Genomic DNA, 23,333 nt, shown 5'->3' with positions numbered 1-23,333 from the left:
ATAGCTTAAGAGCCTATTTATACACCTAAAACAATTTGTGTAGTTTTATCCGTTCTAGAGTTATATAATTTGTATAATATTTTTTCTTTGTTTTTAGACCGTTTTTACAAACAGAAAAAAATTCCTGGAATACGCTGTATTTAAGATAGAGAAGTCTAATTTACGTCAAAAAATTTAGTTTTTTCTGGCCTTTATGACATAACTAAACTACATTCTATGAATTAGTATTTTGCTGGCGTCCTTATACTTTTGACATATACTGTATTCCCTTTTTATTTAGGCCATTCTTTAATTTCCTGCCCGCTCAGTTGTAACTACGCAACTGTTTAGCTCCACACAATTAATCACACTTTCACCTCTGGACGGAGTGTTATTTTCGCGCAATGTGCGCATCTGTTTTCGCAGCATTGCTCGTTACGTCGTTACCCGATTCTGGTGTCTGGCGCTGGCGGGGTGGGGAGGGGAGGTTGCCGCTCTGAATGAACGTAGTAAGACCACGTGATCGAGCGTGTGACGTGTCAGTTCAGTCAGTTGTGGCCGAGTCGCCTTCGCAGTCGGTTGTGTTTGTGCTCCGGTCGCCGTACCGCAGCCAACTGGACCGTTTCCGTGTTAGTTGTTAATCAGCTGATTCCTCAACCAGGAACATTTTGGATTATTCGAACATCGTTGTTTTCAATAGGTAAGAATTTTAGCCACTGCTGTACTATTAAAAGTCTATTTGAATTGTTCGGTTTGGGTCCGGAATTGTAATTTGGGTTTTTGACGAATTATTACGGAATTAAACTTATTTGTTGAAAATAGCGTTTCGTTGATAAGTAACTAGTAATTGGAAAATGTGAGTTTACCGGATATATACATATTTTAATCTGTTATTAAGTTTAATATTTAACACGCATACGTAAAATATACATTATGATATATATAACACTTGAGGTATCAAAAATAAATGTTTTATTGCGTAATTCGCTTAATTGAACTGTTGACTATATATTCGTTTTTGTGAGTAACATTAGAAGGCATGATTGTAAAATATTTTTGGCTTTGTTATGCACTACAAAAAAGTGAACATTTGAAATCCAGCGAAAAGGGATTCGCTCAAAAAAAAAACGCTTCTTAGCTCGATTATCTTAGGACAGACTCAAAGATGTGAATACACGACATACCGCGATATTCACTGACTGAACGTTTGTATCACATAACAATGGCAAGTTTGTGTATTGTAACAATTGTGAATTGTTGGTGCTGTACTTTTAATTAGAAAACTTCAAAAAATTCGTGTGTGCATTTAGTAAACATGTCTTTCAAGTAGTCTTTTTGGTAAATTAAATAGTGTTCAAGAAATATACGCCGAGCAGTGCTAAGTGCTCTATTAATTAAACGATTACTTAAAATATTATTTCGAATTTTCACTTGACGTACATTTATACTACGAAATGGGTGGGATGTAATTTTGCACAAATTTTTGCTACGGCATGCAATTCAGAAGTTGCTTTGTATATGCTAACACAATACAATTCCTTAATCGGTCAGTCGACCAATTAAAAATAACTAAAGGGATAATCTACGATCTATAATAAGTGTAATTTAAATATATTAGTAATAGAAAGGAACTCGACTACAAAACCTGTAAATTAAAATAATCCTATATTTTATAATAATATTCCTTTAATACAATAAACGCTTTTTAATTTTGTACCGTAAGTATTCGAACTAGAACATTGGAACGAGTGAATAAATTGCAGATCGATTGTATTAATTGGAATATGCATGAGGAAGAAAAGGAAAGGGTAATTGGTCGCGTTTCAATTAAGCAGATTCCCACCAGCGGTAAAGTAGGCTATTAGACGACCTAGATAGTTAGTATCGATCGGCCTTCATGATAGTATCGACGTTGGATTTTTCAACGTCAAGTATTCAAATTGGTAGTTTGTTATCAGGAGGCCACTCTGACCCTTTCTACTATTTTTCTTATTAGGCTATAAAAGTAGGTAAATACATACGTACGCATTATAATAATGTAAAGAGTTAATGAATTTAGGTAATATCTCAAGGAATTTCTATCTTTTTCCATTAGAAGTAAGGGGTGGTGCCGAAAGCGCCTCTGATGGACATTTCCGATCGGTACTTTCCAGACCTAGTTCACGTTCCAGACCGTCCAGCTTTTCCGACGTCAGATCACTTTGGACGATCTGGCACGTGATCTTAGGCCGGGGAAAACATCTCCTCGAGATAGTACCCAAATTCAAGCTCAGATCTCGTGAGCGCTGTAAAGGCCACCTTGAACTTTGGTACTACCACTTAATTTATGAACAGACACTCCAATAATTATTACATTTTATTTTTGTGAGGCCTTTCGAGTTCAAGGAATACATCATCAGACCCACATAACCCACATAAATAAAAGTGGTTAAATAATACAAACAATTTAGACTTAAATAAAAACACGTGTCATTAAAAATACAAAGAGATCAAATTTTAAAGCCTAGGAAGTATGCCTACTGTATATGTAAGTAATAATTAATATTTAATTAGATTAAAGGCAGTAAGAGTGAATTATAGAAAGGTCCAGGCTCATTATTCACTAAACCATTTTGAGTCTTATGTCTAAAAATCGTTTCATAAGCATCGAGGATTTTTTTATTTTGGATTTTTTTTAAATAATTTTACTTGCGAAAAGCAGTGTCCAGTATGAAGTGCATGTTTAGCCATGGCCGATCATATCGTAAATCTTATCTGAAATATCTACTCTTGTAGATATTTCAGATAAGCTTTGTGTTCCTTGACTCTCTTTTTTATCTTCATTTTTGTTTGGCCAATATATTATAAATCACAGTTGTCAAAAATTAATTTGATAGATTCCAGATGTTTCATCATCGTCTATTTTATTATTTGGATTTTCTAATATATCTTTTAGTTTGATTTTGAAATTTGAGGATGCATTAATATTGGCATGATTTTTAAAACTTTAAAAATTTTTGAAGTTAACTTTTTGTAAGAAACAGAGATTTGTTACTACTTGTAACATATTTATGATAACGTAATATTCTAAATGTAAGTAATGTGCAAATCCTATTACATTTATATTTTCATCAATATTGATTTGAGAAGTTGCCTATGCTGTTAGTAGCCTACTTGAGGATGTTTTAGGGACATCTTTTCTTCTCACAATTTTTGTGACTGCCACTCCTAGACGGCACAGGGAAACGTGAATGTAGAACAAGTGTGAAAGTTTCGTGCGTCCGGGCAGGCAGCACGAAAGGAGAGATGACGTGGGCTGGGGTTTAAATAATGTCCTGACTTTGTGCCGTTTTTGTGCCGCGGAGTCATGGCGTCATGCACTGATATACCAGCCCAGGACCGTTGACTGCACTAAGAGAGTTATATTCTTCCCGTATCCAGCTGCGGCCATCTTGTTTTATTGTACCGTTCACAATCGAGTAATGTATTAACCCTTCGAGGACGGCCGGAAACCGGTAAAATACGTCGTTTTTTTAGGCTAATGATATCATGTGTTTTAAGTAGTTACCCGCAGGTTAACACGCAATTTTGTAGGTTTTGCACCGGTATGAGCACTTCTGGTTCGAGTGAATTATATTTCCGACCCCAATGTTGAGTTTGCCTTCTTGCCACAACCAAGAAAATACGTAAAAAAAGTGTATATATTTATTGCTAATTGTAGTTTAGTGTTTTTTTTTTTTTTTTTTTTTTTTTTTTTTTTTTGTTCCATAGTTGGTTTTATTCTGTTTCCCCGATAAAGAAAATGCATATCACAGATCAGAGAAGTCTACTGTCAAAAGACAACTAAGATGGGTTTTAGAACAGTTTTTATTTTAAATTTTCAGTAAAAGTTAAATAATAGGTTTGCTTTATATTTAATTAATACTTAACATTTTGTTAAATATGCACAATTACAGGTGCATTAATAATGTCACTATTTACGCGTTTGTTTCTTTATAAATTTAAAAATACTTTTAATACTTTGGAACATTTGAGCTAGAATTTTCCAGCAAATTTTCATCAAGCACAGTGCTAATTAATGTCGAGTGTTTCAAGGTGAATCTTCGCAGTCAAATTCTGGCCATCTTATGTTTTAGGATTTTTTCTAAGGCTGATTGATTACTTAACTAACCGCTGATATCTATAAATTACGTGAAAAAGGTTGCTCCTTAGACAATTATTAACTATAAAGTGTAAACAAATTGTAAATAGTGGTTAATGTTCAAACATGAAACTGTGTTTACACAGAACAGTTGATTTCAATTATATTTCACAACTTTAGAGACCAAGATGGGATTTTCGGTGCTTTAAATAACAATGGGGCATTGCCCCAATCGAGTTTTGAAATTAGAATAGGCTTGTGTTCATACCAGGGACCGTAAGAATGTCCATGTAAAATTTCAGTACATTCGGTTGAGTAGATTACGCATTTATAATATTATGTTAGCATACTTAAATAAAGTAATCAACAAAGAAAAGGGTAAAAACCAATTATCTAAGCCAAGATGCTCTGAACTGATGCTACGAAATTTGGGAATACCGATTTCGTGTTTATTATTTAATCTGTCAAATTTGTTTGTAGTCGCTTATGTGGAGGAACGAAATTTCGATATCCCTGATCGCAGCATTATTAAAAAAAAAAAAAAAAAAAAAAAAAAAAAAAAAAAAAAAAAAAAAATTCAAATACGTAGTCAGGAAAAAGTTTTGGGGGGTCCAGACAACTGATATTTTCCAGTCGTGGACAGAGGGCATGGCCCCATTTTGTTCCTTAAAAAGTTCTTGACCTATTTCTTTGTTGAGTACTTGTCAGTAATACCGAATCATTTAAATAATAATAATCGTTTACTAAAAAAGTAATTGAAAATTTTGAAAATGAAAATTTTGAAAATTGCGGGGGGAGTCCGGACTCCTTGGCCCCCTCGCTGGCTACATCCCTGAGTACAGTTAAGTATAATCCCGTTGCGTACCGGGAAAACAAACTAATTGTTTATCGTTCAACATAGCGTATCAGTAAATCCAAATCTAAATTGGATTTGTTGTGCTTTCTCCAGGAGGAGCACAATTCCTGGTATCCTTATCACCACCCTCGAGATCGGTGACGTAGGAACGGAAGTTGCGTGTAGCTACTGCCACACAACTATTAGTAGATTTATAATCTGGAGTTACTCATCGCGCTAAGTTGGTACACCGACTTCCTGTAAGATTACACGCAGTGTCGTGGCAGTTCTGGGTATGCGGCAGGAATACGAGATGGAGACTCATCGTTGGCGCACGCTATTACAGGACCTGGCACTAATGACACAGGAATACAGCTCGTTACAATACAGCATAAACGTGCGTAACACTGTATTTCGTGTAATTTTGTAATTACACGAAATACTTCTGTCTAGCAAATAGCTCAGTCTGAAGAATTGCGTTGATTTTTTTGACAACATATGTTTAAGTTATTTATTTCTCATGTGATTTTGAGTTTACTTACAACAGAGCTTAGATGCAATTACTAATTGGTTTAAGACATGTAGAATCAAAATTAACGAAAATAAATCAGCTCACATGACGTTTACGTTAAATCAAAATTCTTGCTCTCCAGTTACATCGAATGACATTCATTTACCCCAAGTAACTGAAGTAAATTATCTGGGCTTGCGCTTAGACAGAAGACTTACATTGGAAATCCCACATTTGGACAAAGAGACAACAGCTAAATTTAAAAACAAACAAAATGAATTAGCTATTCGGATCTTAATCAAAACTCAGGTTGAAGAACAAGATGCTATTATATAAAACTATCCTAAAACCTATATGGACATATGGTGTGCAGTTATGGCGCACAGAAAGCAACTCAAATCTGGAGATATTTCAACTGTATCAATCAAAATTGTGAAGAAAAATTGCAAAAGCGCCATGGTATGTATCCAATAAAATGTTACATCAAGATTTGAACATCTCAATAGTCAAAGAAGAAATTACCAAATTAAGTCGCATTTATCTTTCAAGATTAGAAGATCATCCAAACCACCTTGCGGCAAATCTACTTGATAATTCTAAAAATGTGTACAGACTCCACCGAACTGCTATCCTGAATCTAGAATCCTTTTAGGTTCTAGAATTAATTATGTTAGTGTTAACAATGGTTAACAGCTAACTAAATTTTAATTGTTAATGTAGTTTCTGTATATAATATTTACTTATTGTTCTTCTCAAATTGAACAGATTGTAAATAAATAAAATATTGTTAAAAATGCGATTTGAGTAATCGATGTCTCGAATCCCGTTCGAATAAAAAAATATCATTTATTACAAATAGTTTTCGAAGTGTTACTAGCATTACAACTTGAAAATGTAAATGGCATCTTGTCGTTAAAGAACAGGAATAAAATACAAATAATACACATGATAGACAGCTGTACAATAATAACTTGTACTCAGGTATTGTTGCAGCAGTGTTGCCAACTCTCGTTTTTCAATAAACTAAAAGCGTTTTAATTGACGCTGTATTTTTAAAATCTCGTTTCTCAATTTACAATGTTTTATACTGTAAATGTTTTGTAACTTGACTCAAAAAAACATTTTTAAATGTTTTGTTTTCACAAAGAACGTTAATTTAATAAACAGATTTTGCATTATCAGATCATTGGCTATAAACAAAGGGCGGTAGTGATCCAAGTACTTTGCATTAGGAAGAACTCTAATTGCTCTTTTCTGGACCGACAGTTTAATACGGCAGAGTGGCCCTACAGCCTAGTGGACGATTGAATAAGCTACTATTGTAAACCAAATCTACCTAAATTAAACGATTTTACATATAGAAATAGACGTGATTATTATAAGGTTTGGCTTGTTATAGTTGAGACTTATGTGGTAATTGAAAAAGAAAAGGGAAAATTTTAATTAAGGTTTTATACTCATATTAATTAGCGTTGTGAAAACAGTTTTATTTCTTTGTCTGCAATGCAGGTAAAAGAACCGGTTTTAGTCTATTGTTGTAATTGTGAATGGCCTGCCTGCTTCATGCCTGAATGGTGAGTCATGTAACCCTTTAGGCGCCTTTTCTGAATGGACAAGTACATTGTGTCGTGAGCCGCTTACCGTAAAATTTCTAGAAAAATTCATGCTCCATTGAAGGAATTTTCAGGTAGCACTGTTATTCCCCTTTTGATTTTATAAGTAGGAGTGTTTTAGGTCGAAATTCTTGGAAACGAAAATTCTGCACAGTTGCCTATTTTGTTTAAGTGCCAATGTGTGAATTATATTTCAGGGTTTAGTCCCACACTAGGGAATTCCTTTAAACAAGTTTTGAACTTAATACTAGAGAAATATTATGCAATTTTAAACACTGTGTTATTTTATTTTGACAAAACCCGTGTACGAAAAGTTTTATAGCCGACAATGAGATATTTTATACTAAAAAGGTTAGGTTTTATTAGTGATGAAAATCCTCGGGAATTAAAAATATTTTCCAAGGAATACTGCCAGCAATATTTCCAAAATTCATAAATGTCCGGGAAATACTGAATAATTTGCAATATTTACGCAGTAGCTATTTCAAACTCTAAAACTGAAATATATTTGTAAATAAAATTTCAATTAAATAAAACTTGTTAAAATGGGAATATTCGCTATTATTAGCTTCAAAATTTATATATTGTGAAGCTGAAAAATATAAAAAACGGTGAATGTATAAAAATAAGTAGTTTTTGAATAAGATGTAGGATGTTTGACTATGAGTTCCAAGATAAAATTACTTTTAAACAAATTTTAAAATGCTTATGTTGTTAATACTTTTTTAGGAATGGTAATCGATTTAGTTCTATAAAAGTCCAGGATATTGTCTATAAAGGAAATTAATGCCTGGAATGATAATTCTTGGATTAAAATGTATGAATTCCCTCAGTTTTAAGGTAAAACTTTAACTGTTAAAACATTCCAAATTTCGAATTTTCAAAAATTGCCAATTTTTGGCAATCTGCCCAAACCATTATTTTTCAGTAATCCCGGCACCACTATGTTTTATATTTTCGGAGGCAAGGAAAAGTCCGTTAGGAATAGTCAGGCAATAAGACGATGTTTTCATGGCATACTTTGTTATCTTTTTTCGCAGCCAATCAACCGATAAGATAAGAAACCGGAAGTGATGAACAGGTGTCCCTGGAGATAGTGTATCCCGCTCCTAGAGAAAATATAAGCCCATCATTGCATTGGTTCTATATTGTTAAAAACTCTTTATTCCTATGAGGAATCACTGTTGCTGCAGTTTTATGGAATCCAACACAGAGTAACACTTGCATTATTGCAATAAAAAACATTTGATAAGTAATTAAAGATTTGTAAATATGTACAAACCATTTTCATTCACTTTCCCCCACTGATATTCTGTATTCACTTCGAATACTGCACAGAACTCTTCTGTACCCTCGTTCAATTCCCATTGTGAGGAGCCGAATGGGAAACGTGTGATTTTGTCTTCCGTTTGCCGCGGAACCGGGTTTCCGGTCGGCGACGTTTCGGCATTGTTTTCTCCCGCCTTCCTCCGCACTTTCCCAGTCTTCACTCGGCCCAGACCCACTTGCGGACCGACTTCGCAGCTCCGTACTCGCGGAGATGGGTATTTTTGATTTTGGCTAATTTGTAGAACATTAGGCGGGAAATTTAAACTTTTAAGAAATCAATTTGGTCTCATAACACAAGTAGATTTTAACACGAATTGTATTCATTACCAAAAAGCCTTGAGTGATGTTGGTAAAATTTTATATAGCTATCCGAAAACAGTACCATGTACGTGTGTGTGCGTGCGTGCGTGCGTGCGTGTGTGTGTGTGTGTGTGTGTGTGTGTGTGTGTGTGTGTGTGTGTGTGTGTGTGTGTGTGCGCGTGCGCGCGTGCAAAAATTGCCAATTCTAAATATAAAATTAATTCATGCATAATTTTACGAAGTACGGTTTAAGGATTAAATCTTGTGGAAGAGGGATCCGGACTTATTAATCTACGTTAATACTTATTTCTAATGTTGATTTTGCCTTGTAAAGATCATCGTTTATTTATTCCTTTTAAAAGGTTTCCGTAGTCATGATTCGTTGGAGCTGTTAACCTCAATACAAGATCGTTCTACTGCTTCTGAACAGTTTGAAGGCTCAATCGGTAATAAATCTTTATTGAAAAAGTTCTTTCTTCTTCTCAAAGGCCTCTTTGTTTAATTAAATATTCTTCGTTGTTTAGACAGAAGTGGGATAAGTCAGTTGATTTAGTTTTTCCGGTATTTCGATAGCGCTCTTTTTCATTTTATTCCAATGAGGAGTACTTTAAGAACGTTTACTAGTTTGAATAATCAATGGAAGTAAAAATGACAGCATATGATAGCATTGAATTGTTCGAAGCTAAACTTATCTTAAATGTTTGTCATGGGAGATATTAATATATTTATCCTGTTTAACAGTGATGCGGCTTTTTCGAACAGCTTTTTGAATCTGTCTTTCTTAACCCTATGTCAACAAATTATGTGACATCAATAGAACATTACTTAATAACTTTTAATGTTTATCATGTAAACAATATTGTTTGGGAATGTGTGTTGAATTTTTTCCTTTGTTTTAATTTACATTTTTCGGTGGTGGACTACAATGGGCTGTGACAAATCAAAGCTTGTTTTTGTGTTTAATATTTATGATTTCGATTTCTGTATTCTCTCTCCCTTCTTTCAATAGTGCGTCCTTCTCTAATTGCATTTAAGTGTTTAACAGTGATATGAGTTTTTCGAACAGCTTTTTGAATCCTTCTTAATCCTATGTCAACGAATTGTGTGAGATTAATAGAACAATTTAATAACTTTTGACGTTGGTCATGTACACAGTTTTGTTTAGGTATGTGTGTTGAATATTTTCCTTAGTATAAATTTACATTTTTCAGTGGTGGGCTTAGCCCTTCCGCTATAAAGGGCTGTGACGGAACAAATCTTGTTTTTGTGTTTAATATTTATGATTTCGGTTTTTGTATTCTCTCTCCTTTTTTTCACTAGTACGTTCTTCTGTTAATTGCATTAACGGTTCTATAAATACAATGTACTAAGAGTTCTCTAAAATCTGCATGGTCGCGTAGCCTACCTCCATTACTAAATAAAACTGACAAATTTATTCGTCGAGTGCATTCGTTCGTGATTTCGACAATCGATTGTAGATAAAGTCGATTCCTCCGAATCGCCAATGGAATTCGTTTTACGATTGACGCAAAGTAACTCGTACCTGTCGGCCATTTTGTCCGACTCGACGGCTTTAGGCCCGGCCTCCACTTGCGATTTGTTGTCGCGCGATTGTTTTGTCGCAGTCGCAAAACTTAATTGAGGTGCATCCACTTGCGACAGAATCGTTGTAGATTTTGATCATGGATGACATCGAAGCAAGTGTTGTGATCGCGCTTTTACTTCGTGCTAGACGTAAACGGCGAAAACATAATTACTGGGTTCACCCAATAAACAAGTCAGCGATTACTAAAAGGGCAGTTTCACAAGTTATTTGAAGATTTGAGTGAACATCCTATAAAATTCTTTCAGTATTACCGAATGACGAAAAAATAGTTTTGATGAACTTTGAGAATAATTGGTCCATCAATTACATATAAAAACACAAAATGGAGATTGTCTATACCACCAGAAGAACGTCTATCAGTGACTTTGAGGTGAGTAATAATTACAGAAAATCAAATTATCTTATTTGTTTATCTATTAAAAAACTCTTTATTAAATCAAAACATTTTAAAAAACACAAGTACAAATTAATAAAAATCAAATGTTATAGGAATAACTAAGGGTTAGTAGTTTACCCATTAAAAGAGTTACGATAAAATCAAAGATCACTTCCACTTGCAGAGGGTGATGACAAAACACTTCCTGCAAAAATCGTTTGTAAAAATTCTGCATTGGCCCAGTATTTTGTGGATACACAGGTTGGTTAGAATTATGTCCGTAAGCAGAATGGCTATGCTGTGGCTGTTGTGTATGTTGGGAAGAGCTGATGTAACCAGGGCGTGGATTAATGTTTCGAGCTTGCCTCATGACGTTTAAAATTTCTATCTTAGCATAATGCTTTTGCTCTTCATTTAATTTTCCTAACATTGGAACCAACATTAAAGCGAAGTGTTTATCTTCATTACCCTCGTCACTTTGTCTTGCTTTCAAAATGTTCAATAAAGATGTCTCATATGAGTTTGCATTTTGTTTCTTACTATTTTTACGCCTTTCACGCTCGGTCTGTGCATTAATGCCAAGTGAGCATCTTGCAGTAGAATTACCTTCTTGAATGTCATCAGATGTATATGTGGTTTGCTCTGGTTCATATCCATCCGTTTTCATTGAGGGAGATATTACTAATAGTTTCTCTTCCTTTTACAAAGGGAACCAAAAACAGCAACGCATCAAAATGGATATACTTTCTTCTTTTTGTTGCTCCTTGGCCTGATGTGGTTTTTCGTTGTGCTGCAATTTCCCTCAAAAAAGCAGTCCTTTAAATTCTTCCACTTTTTTTGAACGGTCTGTACCTGGAATACAAATTTAGTATTAACCCCCCTAGAATAATTAAAAAATTATATTTTATTGATTTCAAATGTAAAAACCTATGCCATAACTTCATCATAACACTTTTGATATAGTACCTCCTTATTTTCAGAATTTATTATTTTCAGGTACCTTGCCACTGGGAACAGCTTCATTTCGTTACACTTTGAATATTTATTGGGTGCCAGCACAAATTGGTCACATCATTAAAGATACTTGCTCAAAAATTGTGGACATGTTTACAACCAATACACATGCCTACCAAATCAGAGGAAGATTGGAAGGAGATAGCAAAAACAATTTTACTTGCGAACGAACTTCCCAAATTGCATTGGTGCATTGACGGCAAACTATAAGAATTCAGAAGCCAAATCACTCTGGATCTCTTTTTTACAATTATAAAAATTACTTTTCGATTGTGTTACTTGCTGTAGTAGACGCAGACTATTGTTTTACAGCAATCGATGTAGGATCTTAACGGTAGTAACAGTGATTCAAATATTCTGAAAAACTCCGCACTAGGTGCAAAGTTGATTGATGGCAAACTGAACATCCCTCAAGCTCAAACTCTTCCTAATGACGAAATGGAAAACCTATGCCATTTGTTATAGTTGGAGATGAAGCATTTGCTACATCAAGAAATATAGTGAGGCCTTATCCCAGGAAGAATTTATCCATGAAACAAAGAGTATACAACTACAGAATGTGCCGTGCTCGAAGAATGGTGGAATGCACGTTTGGTATTTTAGCCAACAAATGGCGAATTTTCCATCGGCCATTGAATGTCCAAACGAACTTAGCGGATGACATTATTAAATCATCCTGCGTTCTCAACAACTTTGTAAGAAGAAAAGATGGTATTCGAGTTGAAGATGAATGCTATGAGTGTCCGCTGGTATGTATACAACAAGTCGGTGTACGGGGGTACCTCTTCAGGTATCGAAGCAAGAGACTACTTGGCAGATTACTTCATTTCACCTCAAGGCTCATTACCTTGGCAATACGACCATGTTTAAATCAATAAGAAGAAGTTGGCATAATAATACATGGAAGTGATTTTACAGAAGAAACCTCTGTTTAAAAAAATTGTTTAATACATGTTAAGAGTAACTAAAGTTTAATAATTTCATTATTAATCATTTATACAACCATATCTTGTTAGCCAAAAACTACATTTTGGTTTAAAATAAATTGCTAATAAAACTATGAAACGATGTTTTATTTACAGAAACCTATTAGGTAGACCCTATTAAAATGAAATATTGAAAAAATGTTTCTTGTGAAATAATAATAAAAAATAAACAAAACTGTTGGGAATAACATTAAAAAAAGCATACAATATTTTAATAGACGATAATATAATAGATTTATAAGATAATACAATATCAAAGACGAAAATAAATTGATTAAATCATCGGGAACATATAGAACTGCAATGAATCCGATAAGATATAAATTATAAGTTAGTGTAGGCTACATTTTTAGATATCCTGTAGGTGGTATTTTTAGCCAAATTAATGCTATCATATTTAAATCACTCACCTTTATGTTTCTTTTCTTTTTGATGTAAGGTCATTCCAGTTTTCTATCACTTTACCACACACTTCAGTCCACAGTTTTTCTTTTATATTTCGGTCACTGTACTCTTTTAATTGTTTATTATAAAGAGCCGGTCTCTTTTCTACTTCACTAATTAGCAAATCAGTATCAATGACTGATTAATACTAATTTACTAGTAGAGGTTTCACTGTCAGACATATTTATTTAGTTAACAAACAGCCACCGCTCGACAGTTACTCAGTCAAAAATGCGACTAAATAATCGCCTGTGGATGGCATGTCGATGCCTGTCCGTGTGACTCATTTTATTTCCGCGACAGTCGCGTCGCGGTCAAAATAGGTCAGTTGCGTTTTTTAAATCGCAGTCGCATTTCTGTCGCATGTGGATGCGCCTGCATTTAAAACAATAGGTTCTATTTTTGCGACTAAACAATCGCGCGACAACAAATCGCAAGTGGAGGCCGGGGCCTTTACGGCGTTAATGAGTCGCTCTGCAAGGCCACCGCACTTCCGGCAGAACCGGAATCGGCCAAATGCAAGGCCGCCACAGAAATTGGTCTAGGAAGGCCGTGTTGGGGTCCACCTGGCTGTGGAGGTCTCTCCAGTGTTGAGATTGTTACCAATAACAAGTCACATTCAGACAAGAGATGGGAAATACCGTTATTTGTTGGAAACCTATTACCAAAATAACGTTGTTACTTAGTATTACGTTCCAGTAACCTATTACCGTGGTAACATGTTACCAACGCTCAGTATTACTATCATGCTGTTACTGAACTGACGTTATTAATCGCAAATGAACTGTCAGACTAAGCTACACGTGTGAGACTATTTATACTTAGTATACTACCATACATATAGTTTAGACATTGTTTACCATTACTACTGACAACTCATCGAGTGTATTCGTTCGTGATTTCCACAATCGATTGTTGAAAACTCAAATAAATCGCCCCGGAGTCGATTCCTCCGAATCGCTAATGGAATTTGTTTTACAATTGACGTGAAGTAACTCACAAGTTATTAAAAATGAAAACAAAAGTGAACAGATCGTTTTGTATTGTTACTATATATGTGGTTTTTCGAAAGAATGAGGTGGCTGAGGAAATGAAAAAGGATGAGAAACAATTGAAGGATGTAAGAGTGTGCAAAATCGTGTAATATATCCGATTGTATAATTCTGTGCAGCACCTGTAACTCTGGCCGTCATCGGAATACATGGAAGAATCCTAGTCTATTTCACCATCAACTGTGATAATTTGATTTCTTTACCTTTTCATCGTTTCTTCCATTCATTAATGCTAGCGAGATTTATTGCGATATTCCTGTACGATCGTCAACGATTTTGTCATCCCGGGATTAGCCACAAGGATAATAAAGGTTGGAACGGAAGGTCGGCTTGATCGCGAAAGGAGAAAGAAGAACTGCTCCTGTATAGACATCGACATTGTGCTGCAGCAGACGTTCCCTTGGCACGTGAATGGGATGAAGACAATGGTCTGGAGAAAATCAATATTGGGCAAGGTCAGGTCAGGAGGCCGGTGGGGAGACGTGCCAGGCCAGGTGTCCAGTGAGACGCGTGCCCCAGCAGCCCTGGGGCACAGGCAGATGCCGTTGTGGGCCGCTAACCATTGTACGTGGCCTTTCAGGTTCCCCAGAGTTCCATCAAGGTTTCATTTGACACGTGATCCTTCGCTTCATCTGATTACAGTGTGATTCAGCTTTTGGGTATTCAGTGCTCTTGCATTGTTGCCTTGGAAGTGTCAAATCCCCACCGGACTAGGTTTGTTCTGTTTTTTAGCCACATTTCCAACACAACGCTCTTAGCGTGCGCTGAAATGACTGTCAACCAGTGAAGGAAACAGGGGGTTTCCGGACATTTGCCATCGTTCAGTGAAACAAAAAAGCAGTAACACTACGTTTCGAGATCTGCAATCTGATCTCTTCTTCAGGTAAATAACTAACCTAACAGATAATTACAAGCTAGGTTGAAAATAAACAAATTTGTGACACGCCTAAGTGCATGTTTTAGAGTTAGTGAAGTTGACACACAACATGGTGGTTGTGATTCCTGACTTAGGCGTGTCACACCGCTATGGTATGATTTGTTTGTTTTCAACCTAGTTTGTAATTATGTATTACGTTAGTTATTTACCTGAAGACGAGATCAGATTGCAGATCTCGAAACGTAGTGTTATTGATTTTTTGTTTCACTAAACGATAGCAAATGTCTGGAAAAATCCTGTTTCATTCACAATCCTTCCACCGTCAAAAATAAACTGTCAAGTAGTGATGTAAAATTCCAGGAAATTTAAAATCGAGGGAATATTCCAAGGGAACATTGCCGACAATTTTCGTAAATTCATACATTACCGAGAATTTATTATTAATTAACAAAATAGCTCAAACACTTGTAAATCAACAGGTATTAGCAACAATTATATGGTTAAATGTTACTAAAACACTGAAATATATTTTAAAATAACATGAAAACATTAATGTACTAAACATTATGGCAATTACTGAAAAACGTAAAGAAACTGTACATTTATGAATAAAAAGTTTTTGAATATTTTATATGTAAGATGTTTGAACATGAGTCCCAGGGAGAAAATACTTGTAAAAAATGCTTAGTTTTTAATAACGGTTTAGGAATTTAAATCCATTCTATAAATGGCCAGGATATTGTTTAATACAAGAAATTGATTCATAGAATTCTTGGATTAAAATGTATGAATTTACTTAGTTGTAAGGTTTTTTAACTCTTAAAAAGTGTTAAAATATTCGAAACAAAAGAAAATCGTAGTTCTGAATTTTTGGGAATCTTCCCGGAGCAAAGAACTCCCTAGCAATATAACCATTTCACAAGTTCCCTCACACTGAGATTCCCGGCAGCATTATGACAACAATGTTGCTCTGAGTCTTCTTTTATGGTGTAGGCTATGTACTTTTAGACTAACATCTTAAGTTCTCCTAACCGTTTTTAATGCATTAACACCAGTTCGGTGCAACATCTTTTGACTGAAGATTGCTCTTCTCGTCGTCGAATATAAAGAATTGAACTGTGTTGCCAATGTTTCACGTGGTTTCATCAGAAAAGACTTACGATAACAGCAGCATAAGCCTAAGGACTTAGATTCTTTCTATTTACTGAAATGCTCTTGTAGCTTTTGTTCCTGTAGCTTTACACATCATAAGATGTCTGTTTGATCATTCTTTGTTGTTCCTTTTAGCACAAAGATGGGGATAATGCAAGTTTGGATTTGTAGAGTAAAAGTACGGTTTTCCGCTACGGACACTAAATGGTATTGGCTAGGCTAATCTTTTCCGGTTTTAAAGATATCAAACCAGCCTCTATGATCTGGTTACATACCAATCAAAGGCTCAAATTTTGAATGTCTACTCAAATGTTCAGGAATTAATCGAAAAGTTCAATAATACAGAATATAATCGACCACCATCGAATTTAGAAACATCTAGTTCTGGTGTCGATGAGAAATCTAGTACGCAAGGGCGAAAAGAAATGGTAATTAATACAAGTGATGTAATCCAGCAGGACGTGATGCAAGAAATATTTCCTTTAATGTAGGGAAATCCTTATTCGTGATATCCTTTCAAGGAAACGAAAGAGGCGACAGGGGTTGGAAACTATTATCACGTAATATGTAATATTCTCGCACTTCCTTGTGCTGTTTGCTGCCATATAATACACATGGCAGAATAATAACTCAGTTATAGTCAACTTGACAATTTATAATTGCCATTTTGAATCGAACAGTACATTCAGACAGGTTCGGACCCTACTTAAAACCCTTCCATGGAATACCCATTGGTTGCACTTTTCACCATTTTTGGAACATTATACTTCCTTTAAAATAACCATGGTGTTACATTGTATTCCCTGACTTTCCAGAAGCACGAGAATGTGAAGTGACAATTTCTCCGGATCAGTCAACCTCATGTCATGAAAAGAAAAAGTCGGCTGCACCTTTTATGTCCGACATATGTAAAGAAATCATATATATATATATATATATATATAATGTGGTAATTTGATAATACCTTGCCTGGCGGTATAGTGATGCTCACATCACACAGTATCCTACTGCCTTTTTTGTTTGACAAGAAATCCTACACGCGTCTGCAGTACCTAGAAAAGGGTACTGGAACATGGTGAAGGATCCCCACACAATTCTGTGGTTCATAGTGAAGCATCCCCAGATTCTTCTGTGATCGTAAGAAAGGGTCCTGACACATTCTGTGATCCATGGCGAAGAGTCTTCACACATGTCTTTGGTACAAAAGAAGGATCATTGCAAAATCCTTTTGACCAATGTGGAATCATCTTTACAAACGGCCATGATCCATGGCGATGGAACATGGCACAAACCTTTTAATCTATGGTGGAAGATCCTCTCAGCTCTATGGGTAAAGGGTACAGGCACACGTTGTGATACATGGTGGAGGATCCCTACACAATTCTGTGGTTCATGATTTTCCTTTGATGCATGGAGAAGGATCATTGCAAAATCCTTCTGGCCAATGTGGAAGGATCTCCACAAACGGCCCTGATCCATGAGAAAGGGTCCATCGTAATCCATGGCGATGGAACATGAAACAAACCTTTTAACCTATGGCGAAAGATCCTCCCACCTCTTTGGGCAATTGGGAAGTGCCATCCCAAATACCTTGTTCAAGCAGAGCAAGGAAAAAAGTACAACAGGACTCCCCTCATTTTACACAAAATAAAAAAAATATATAAAGAATTAATAAATACAAAATAAAAAGCTGTTAGATAAATCTTAGTGAAATGAGACAATTGTGTTATTCTGTTAGAAGTAGCCTACTTGGAATTTACTGCGGGCCTGGCCCGTGCCACAGACTGTTGGGGCCGGTTGCCGGGACTTCTGCCGCTGTATCCGGTGTCCGCAGCCACTTCCGTCTGTTAGCCGCTGGGCGCTGCTTCCGTCGGATATGGACAATACCAGCTTCCTTCCTCTGCGCTTCCCTTCTCTACCTACGACCGGCCACATGGCGGACACTGGGACTCGGGCACGGGGAAACGTGAGTCTGTCACCCAGTCCCACGACGTCGGGAATCCAAAAACACATTGTCTAGGTTCGCGTAAAACTTCTCCGGCACTTTCTATAGTTTGTGGTCCAAGCAATTGGAACGTGACATTATAATTGTGAAAGTGAGAATCCTTTGGAAATTAATTGTTTTATGTAGGACAAATGGATGTGGTATAATGCACATATCGGACTGTATTCATCTACGGTTTCGGAAAATAGAATTTTCATGACATTTGCCATCGTTTAGTGATACAAAACATCACTAACACTACGTTTCGTGATCTGCAAACTGATCTCTTCTTCGGGGAGATAACCTAACACATAATTTAAATCAAGGTATTTTCATTTATAGTTATTTACCTGAAGAAGAGATCAGATCTCGAAACGTAGTGTTACTGATGTTTTGTATCACTGGACGACGGCAATTGTCCAGAAAATCTTGTTTCCTTCACGAACCTTTCATCGTCAAAAACACTTGAAACAAGACTCGTAAAATAGTCCATGAGATTTATAAATTGCAAGAATATAATAAATGTTTCTGTATGGGCTCAGGAGAGATGAGCGTGCTACAAAGTAGTGTAGTATTCATTCCCCGAGTACGTTGCTTTGTCACAAAATGATAATTTACGTTTATTGATCCTTTATACTCGTATTTCAGTTAGGTACCAATTTAATATGTGACACCCACTTACACATACAGTCCGATGATTCTTTGAATGTTGGTTGATGAGTTGTAGCTTCCTTGTTAGTGGAATAAAGAAATAAAGATTCTGACTTTCATCAGGTAACTTCGACATTATATAACTTTGACAATGCAATAGCTAGAGAACCCTGCATATTTAAGTGGATTCCGAACCATGTCGCTTTCAACCTTGATGTATTTATAGAAATGTATCTATCCTCCTTTATCAAATTTCACCCGTTTACCACCCAAGAGAAGTATTGGATATTGGATGCAATCAAATAGAACTTTGCCTCGCAAACAAACATCGACAATCCAATAACCAGCGAACCCTGCATATTTAAGTGGATTCCGAACCACGTCGTTTTCGTCCTCGCCTGTATTTATTAAATCTTATCCATCCTCCTTTATCAAATTTCACCAGTTTACCACCCAAGAGGAGTATTTAGATGTTGGAGGCAATCGAATAAAACTGCCTCGCAAACAAACGTTGACAATCCAGTAGCCAGCGAACCCTGCATGTTTAAGTGGATTCCGAACCACGTCGTTTTCGGCTTTGCCTGTATTTATTGAATGCTGACATCCTATATCAAATTTCACCCGTTTACCACCCAAGAGATATTGGAAGCTATTGAATAAAACAGCCTCGCAAACAATCCCGAGACAGCGACCTCAGGGACCGGCGCGAGAGAGTCGGACATGTGCTCCAGTATGGCCCACACTGACGCCCAGGCACCTGGCCTACTGAGGGCGAGACAAGCGGATACTCCCGACCACATTTCGGTTATCGGGTCATCGGCGTCCGGGTGAAACGCCTCGGGCACGAACTCCCCCCCCCCACCACTACCGCGCGTCCTTTCGCTACGACCAGATTAGCGTATTCCATCCATATGTATCACAACACGCAGTGGACATCATAAACACGGCTGGGTAGGGCACGAATGTTCGCTTAGTGCAGCGTCTGAAATCTGACTCTGTCACAGACTTGATGACAACACCTCTTCGTCTAGATTAAATTTTTTCGTAGTCTGTTGTAGAGTTCGCTTTGTGCTTCTTCTCATTTTGATGTCTTCGGACTGACGTTGACTCCAGATTCCAGGAGTCGGGTTCAAAATTTGTACAACATATTACAGGAATTTTACATTGTCAAATGCAGTAAACACGTGTGACAATTTTTACACTTACAGTATCAACCTATCAGTATAATTTGGTTGGCTGCAGCACATTACAGTCAGAATGACATTTCTCTCCTGATTTATAAAAATGTTTCAATAAACGTTTATCACTTACAAAAACTAAATCACACACCAGTTATTAATTTACAAACAAAACGCTCTTACAGGGTTACCGTTATATTAGAATAATGAATGGTCAACTATAACCTTTTTTTTAAATTATTTTATTTCCAGACACGTGTTTCAGTATTAAACCATCATCAGTGTGAACATTAATCTCTGTGTCTGGAAGTAAAATAATTAAAAAAGGGTTTTATTTGACCATTCATTATTCTAAATTCATTAAATCTTGTGATTAATATTATTATTAAGTGTTTATTGAATATATATATAATCAATAGAAACTAAACTTGTGAGACTCCCAGCGAACACCAGATCCGAGTTTCATAGAGTACAATCATAAAAATCCTACGTACATAGACACGTAATTGCATAAGTCCTCATAAAAGTAAAAAATATACATCTATATATTTTCTAATCAAAATAATAATATGAGACATTAACATATGGCGTAGCGCACTCCTACATTGTTAATTATAAGCATAGCACTAATTATAAGTATTATCGTACAGTGTTGTTCATCAGTTTAACTCGTCTCGTTCCAAAAAATGGAACGTTTCTTGGAATGTTATTCTCAGTTCCGATTGAATAGAGAGCAAAGCCGTGTGATGTACAGTAGTTGGTCGACCGCAGGCCTTAACCTAAGTTTTACAAAGTTGTAATTTTTTTGAAATTTTCAAAAAATTGGTTTGGTGTTCACCAATTTAATAACAATTTATCAGAAACCGCTTCCGCGGCAAACGGATCAAGGTTCGTGACAATAAAGATATTGAAAAGTACAGTACATATCTGTGAAAGTACTGGCGACAGCCAGATAAACAATAAAGATATTGAAAGGAATAGTACATATCTGTGAAAGTACTGGCGACAACCAGATAAACAATAACGATATTGAAAGGTACAGTACATTTCTGTGAAAGTACTGGCGACAGCCAGATAAACAATAAAGATATTGAAAGGAATAGTACATATCTGTGAAAGTACTGGTGACAACCAGAAAAACAATAACGATATTGAAAGGTACAGTACATTTCTGTGAAAGTACTGGTGACAACCAGATAAACGATATTGAAAGGTACAGTACATTTCTGTGAAAGTACTGGCGACAGCCAGATAAACAATAACGATATTGAAAGGTACAGTACATTTCTGTGAAAGTACTGGTGACAACCAGATAAACAATCAAGATATTGAAAGGAATAGTACATTTCTGTGAAAGTACTGGCGACAGCCAGATAAACAATAACGATATTGAAAGGTACAGTACATTTCTGTGAAAGTACTGGTGACAACCAGATAAACAATCAATATATTGAAAGGAATAGTACATTTCTGTGAAAGTACTGGTGACAACCAGATAAACAATCAATATATTGAAAGGAATAGTACATTTCTGTGAAAGTACTGGCGACAGCCAGATAAACAATAACGATATTGAAAGGTACAGTACATATCTGTGAAAGTACTGGCGACAACTAGATAAACAATAAAGATATTGAAATGTACAGTACATATCTGTGAAATTACTGGAGACAATAAAGATATTGAAAGGTACAGTACATTTCTGTGAAGGTACTGGAGATAGTAAAGATATTGAAAGGTACAGAACATTCCTGTGAAAGTACTGGAGACATTAAAGATATTGAAAGTTACAGTGCATTTCTGAGAAAGTATTGGAGACAGTAAAGATATTGAAAAGTACTGTGCATTCACGTGAAAGTACTGGAGACACGCAGATAGCATCGTCAGCTTCGGGGAGTAGGCACGCACTTCCCCAGGAATGTTAATTGGTCCATCCACATGAGTCAGCCGTCGGGTTCGGCTATATCCGGTCCACTATAACCGGAAGTGCGACGTCCTCCATTACGTCGTGTCAGCTATCAGCTGTCCGCAATACAACCGACCGTAACTGCAATACAAGTGCCAATACTGTAGTGGTGCCGTTCCTACTTTAGAATCCTTTACGAGGAGTCGACCTGGTGAATCATTCATCAGAGGATACCTGGAGAAGGTCAAGCCGTTCGTATGCTGATATTCTTCACCGTAGGCTGCACTTAGGAATTGATCAGACTGATTGGATCCAACTTGAGTTTTGTATCACAATATCTCAAAATATTTACAAAAAAGGGGATCGGCCTGTCCTAAAAAAAATAAACTGAGGTTCCGCTATTAACACGAGACTAAATGTGAAAACTGAGTTTAGCATGTGAACTGGAACGTTCTTCTTGGATAGTGTAAAATTGACTTACCACGAATCCTAATCCTAATCAGTACGTATAATATCATACAGTCAATCGTAATAATAATGAAATTCAGAAATAAATATGTGTCTACCTTTCAATGCTAAAATAAACAAAGCTAATCGAAAAACCTTTCAAAATTCTAAATTTTCCATCAGTTACTAAACAAGAAATAATGCATTTAAGCTTATTGAAAACAGAGTAAACCAAAAAGATGACAAACAAGAATTATAAAAACAATGTGGAGTATTCAAAATTAACTGTAGTGACTGTGAAAGCTGTTATATTGGACAAACTGGCAGAAATTTTAATAGAAGGTTTAAAGAACATATACAAGCTTTGAAAACAAATAATATGTCTACAATAAAATAAATTTTTGCTGAACTTTTATTAGAAAATGGCCATGACTACAAAAATATTGAAAAAACATGGAAATTTTGGATATCGAAAGGAAAGGAGGAAAATTAAACACGAAAGAATAATTACATATTTATCTAAATTATAACAAAGATCCTTGCAACATATTAAATAGCAATCTAAAAAATAAGACGAACCATATCTTTGAAAGAATATTAAACACAGAACACTAATCAAAATTACAACTGTATCATATAAATTTAACATCTGTTTAAATGGTCCACATATGTATATTAGTTAGAGGTTAATGTTCACACTGATGATGGTTTAATACCGTGTCCGAAATAAAATAATTATCTAAAAGGGTTTTAGTTCACGATTCATTGTTCTAATATATAAAAAGATATTCTTTACTATGATAGTCTGGGGAAATAAATGAACATCGTCACCACAGAGTTTGGTCCTTGCCGGGCCGGATCTGGGAGATGTGGGCCACAAGGGCGTCCAAGGACCAGCGTACTCCTGCTCGCCGACGACCTCTACTGATATCAAGGTCAAATGGGTGCTGAGCTTTCCTGCTGATCCAGCATA

General features: G+C 35.9%; 1 protein-coding gene across 5 annotated transcripts in view; it reads left to right on the top strand.

The window, feature by feature from the left end:
• The first annotated feature begins 470 nt into the window (after positions 1-470).
• The window catches only part of LOC124366266 (E3 ubiquitin-protein ligase HECW2), a 106,231-nt gene continuing 83,368 nt past the window's right edge, over positions 471-23,333 (top strand). For 2 of the 5 annotated variants that reach the window (XM_046822668.1, XM_046822669.1), the window contains exon 1: positions 471-679. The gene's annotated coding sequence lies outside the window, so the exon portion shown is untranslated. The remainder of the gene's footprint in view (positions 680-23,333) is intronic. The other 3 variants (XR_006922796.1, XM_046822666.1, XM_046822667.1) reach the window with 2 other exon arrangements.

The sequence above is a fragment of the Homalodisca vitripennis genome, chromosome 7, assembly GCF_021130785.1.
Source record: "Homalodisca vitripennis isolate AUS2020 chromosome 7, UT_GWSS_2.1, whole genome shotgun sequence".
NCBI classification, from domain to species: Eukaryota; Metazoa; Arthropoda; class Insecta; order Hemiptera; family Cicadellidae; genus Homalodisca; species Homalodisca vitripennis.
This window is presented reverse-complemented; position numbering and strand designations above follow the sequence as displayed.